Raw genomic sequence first — 4,684 nt, 5'->3', positions numbered from 1 at the left:
GTAATCTCGGTGAAATTACGGTATACAAGCGATACGATTATCATGAGGGGAGGCTTAACAGGCCAAAGGAACCACCGATGGAATCCACTTGGGGCCGTTTTCGGGCGAAGCGATTCGAGCGAAGGGGGCCACGTCAGATACTCGGAGTGAACGGGGAATAAAAACGTACAGTAATCGCTGGGCACTTAGTACCATTTCGGCCGTACACGAGAATGGAGGCAGGTGGTGGTTCTCCTCGTGTAAGAGAGTAACTCCTCTGAACGAAATTCGAAAGGCACGAGGCACGAGGCCTGTTTGCCTGTTCCAAACCAAGAAAGATGCACTTTATCGCTCGTCTTCTGGGCGAGCATTTGTCCCTGAGTGCCGTTTATCTCCCCTTGGTCCCTTGGTAATGCCTGTAACCTAACACTGTCCTGGGCGAGACAGATAATAGGACGAGGCGTTGGCGAGGTTACCACGAAAACGGGACGATATACCCTCAGAGAACTCCAGGGAACTCCAGGCGTATCCTTTACCAGGTCTGGAGACGAATACCGAGCTCGTTCCAGGCTCGTGTAATGGATATCAGATGATGCCGGACGATCGGTGCGGAGGTGTGTCAGAAATGTTACCGGGGAAAAACTGGTACCTGTAAATGGTGATCCTTGTTGCAGAGTCGCGACCAGATAAAAGGCGGTTGGTACGCCTGGGAGGTAAAGCATCCTGTCTGGATTTCCGTTTTCGTTTTAATGAGCGATCGTAAATTGATTCTAGAGTGGTTCGGGGTATGTACGTTTCGATACGCCCTCAGATTGGTACTGGCGTATGAATGTTTCTGGTGTGAAGTGTTGAACGATTCTTACAAAGTAAATGAGATGCGTAATTTGGTTTTCTATTACAAAACAATTTTCTCAGAGTATTTATTATTTTCTGTAGTTTGGTCGTTTGCATTTTTATACTACTTTCTGATTTAACTTGGTAAGAGCACATAAATACTATTTTTATACAACAAAGAGATATATGGAGATAGTTAACTAAAAATCGAATCAAATTGATAGAGGATCATCATTTTAAGCATCATCGTTGGAAGCATTTGAACTATTAAGATCTATTTTACATACTAGAAATATTCGAAATTCTCCAGATCCTTTGATGGAATTTGAAAGATTTTTAAAGATTCTTCGCATAGATCTTTTATTACGTTTGAATCAGGATCCTTGATTAGATCTCCTAGATTTCATCGTTAGTCAAAATCATAATATTTTTAAATAACTCGTATTTCAATCGAAATATATAATATTCTTAAGAATCGTAAATAATGGAAGTTTTATAAACGAAGCAGTTAAAGCATCACATTATGCAATAATCGTTGCAATTTTAGTTCACGTAATATGAATCGCGTAGTACTTTATCTGATACATTGTATCGTCTTATTCAAGAGTTATCTATAATTCAAAATTTTACTTAGTCATTCACAAAATTTTGTTTCACGAAGGAATATAATTTTAAGAAGCACTACATTTTAATATCCATAATTACAAATTAATATTCATAGTTTTTTTAAATACTGTATCAACTATATATAAAAATACTCTGCGTAAAGAATTCTTTAATAAGGATCACGCGAAAGTTAAAGAAATGTCACAAAATCGTAAAAAGGTGGATCGTGCAATCCCAAAAGAAGGATATTTATATTTTTTTACAGGACTCCGTGGAGACAGGATAGTATCCCGAGATTAAGCGCGGTGTAACAGATCCGAGGATCATGGCTGAGATGAACTTATGCGACTCACGAACGCGAGGCGGTCAAATTTAAATGCGCCGTGGCTGGTTCTGGTATCGAGGAGACAAGTCACGTTCGTCGAGAATCCTTTTCTGAGATTTCGTTCCGTCCTGGATTTGGAACGGGACGGTGGATGACAGTTTGTTGTCCGGAACAGTACCAGACGGAACCAGAAAATATGTAGCAGCATTAATCACGGTAAAGGAAAATAGCTGACATCGTCAGAACTTTAAAAGCGTTGCGTTTTAAATTAAAATAGCGATCGACGAACAATAGAACGTTTCTATTTAGTCCTGGAAATGGAAAACAAGCCATTCAAGATACGTATCGTGACTCCTTTCAACCTCGAGCTACGTGTCGAGTATCATATTGTTCTTTTCACTGCCTCTCTGCTCTGGAAAACAATTTTTTCCTCTCCTTCTATCCTTCTTCTTTTTTTTTCTTCTTCAAAACGATGAATAAACATTGGACAGAACCAAGAAGTTGAAATCCGGCCAATGATAACATATCTGTACCACTAAAATGTTTATTTAAACCGAGGAAACAAAGGTAGCGGTGAAAGATTTCTTAGTTGAAAGTAAATTAAAAGTTACGGTACTTCATCCTAGTGATAAAACAAAATTGTAGATAAGAAAAAATGTTACGAGACTGGTTCTCCTTTTACTGTGTAAATGGAACTATTCAATTTTCCAGCAGAAAGATTCTGGAACAACGAAATTTTAGCACCATAATATGAAAGAAATTTATTAAGTTGTCCGAAAAGTGTCTCTCTTTTACAAACACGTTTTTTACAACGATGCATCTTTATACAAACATGAAACCTAATCTGTCGAACGTTGTGATTTTTATTTTGATAAAACAAAATGGATCATACGTAATTCGATAAAATAATATAAAACGGAAAATGTTGTGCATCCATTATTTCCTTATAAAACGAAAGAAACTTTTCGGACGACCTAATATAATATTAGACAATTCGTTGCTTCAAAATAATATCTACAAAATTTCTCTCGCATACCCTTTTGTCACAAAATTCCCTCTTTTTCACGCAGAATTACTCGGTGCTTCCTATAAGCGAATAAAACAACACAAAAATTAACGAACAATATGTCCACGTCTATCAATAGCATCTACACATCTCTACCCATCGTCGATCGTAATCCCCATGACAAAATCCGACATCCTGCCAATATATTAAAATTTTCAGACAATTCATTGTCATACAACCTTCTCCTTTCCAACAAAGCTGTACGATTTCCCAAATTTCCCTCCCATCTATTCAATCAGTCATCTGAATTATCAAAAAACGAAGAATATCTAAAAGAACTCCGAATCTGTATTATCATCTCATAAAAATCAATTTATTGTCGTTATCAATCTGTTCGTTTAAGCAAACCAATTCGCCTCGGAATTTTTTCGCTTGTTTCTCTCCCGGATAAGATTTCTTCTTTACAGGGGTCTCGTTAAAGGCCGATGCACAACAACAAGGAATAACGTACTCGCGACAGGTGCTTGGCTTCGTGGTCGGCCAGATAAACTGAAACTCGAGATCTCCAACCTGGTGCTATCGGACACAGAGAGAGGAAAAGAGAGGTACGTTAATACTCGAATGACGTTGCATGAACCGCAGAATGCAGTACTCGTCCTAATCTCCTCTTTCAGCTTGTGCATACCGGATTCCATCCGAAGACACGTTACGATCGATTAAGTACCGTACCGATGATGGATCACATATACGAGGACAAAGGACAACAGTAGACTCATGATTCGTGAGTTATTTATCGTGTACCGATTGATCAGGTACTGCACAGAGACGAGGAGATGACCAATGAAAGGAATGCGGGTCTGATTGGTTATGTCTGATAGAATCGAAAAACAGTAAAGTCATAAAGAATGTATCGTTTTATTGTATCATCGCTACAAATCAGCAGGTGTTAGTCAAGAAGTGACGGTAATTTAGTTTACTGTATATCAGTTTTTCCTTCTGTTTGACACCTGTTTACATATCTCATTTTTTACTTCAACTCAAGACGTGAAGGTGCAACAAGTGATTCGATCAATAATTTGAGTCTTCTTACTCTTGTCAGTTCATTTAAAATCTGAGTACATGGGGCCAATTTTTTGAACCACTGTATAATAAATGAAACTTAGGTATATAACGTTGGTACTAGTTCGATTAAACTTCATTAATATCTACTTTCACTACCTGTCCACTTATTTTTGTCCACGATTGTAACAGCATATGATGGTAGAGGGTCTGGTTAACCATTTTCTCGTCTCTGCACAGTAGGTTTATTTGAGTTTGATCGGTTTGAGACTTTAACGCGTGTATTATCGATGCTCAAGGAAGATTTTATCGAAGATAAACGATTGAAGAATACGTGTTATATGGAAAAGTTTTGTAAGATGATGGTTTTTGACAGATATTTGTTCTTGTTTGGTTTATAAGGAAGTTCGATTCATGTGCTTTGGTTTTAATTGCTTTGTACAAGTATGCTTTGTACAAATGTCTTTTAATTTTTGTTTATGTTTCCTGCAACGTAGTATTACATAGAATTTAAGGTAAAGCAATTGGGAAACTTGAATGAATTAAAACATACTTATAAATTCTTTTTACGATTAGGGAAGAAAATAATCAACAATTAATGTAATATAACGGGTATATGGATACAATAAGTATTATTGAGAATAATAGATCGTTAAATCGAAATAAATACAACTGAATTATCTTATACAGAGCACCACAGCAGTTTGAACAGTCTCATTAACCCGTTATCTAAATGCAACAGTACATTTGGTATTAATGAGTTCACTGCTGCACTCAGAATGTTCCATATAACTTCCAATTAAATGATTCCAACTTCACCAAACTCAAATTCTCTTAAAAAATTACCATTGCTATTCATCAACCAATCTAATTGC

General features: G+C 37.0%; 1 long non-coding RNA gene across 1 annotated transcript; it reads left to right on the top strand.

Annotated features, from left to right (window-relative positions):
- Window positions 1-1,176: 1,176 nt before the first annotated feature.
- On the top strand, window positions 1,177-4,251 carry LOC132911193 (uncharacterized). The gene is made up of 3 exons (XR_009658938.1): window positions 1,177-1,960; window positions 3,218-3,355; window positions 3,425-4,251. It is a non-coding gene; the product is annotated as an uncharacterized LOC132911193 (long non-coding RNA).
- Window positions 4,252-4,684: the final 433 nt, after the last annotated feature.

Source organism: Bombus pascuorum, chromosome 10 (genome assembly GCF_905332965.1).
Source record: "Bombus pascuorum chromosome 10, iyBomPasc1.1, whole genome shotgun sequence".
Lineage (NCBI taxonomy): Eukaryota > Metazoa > Arthropoda > Insecta > Hymenoptera > Apidae > Bombus > Bombus pascuorum.
The sequence above is the reverse complement of the archived record's forward strand: the minus strand, read 5'-3'. Positions and strand labels throughout refer to the sequence as shown.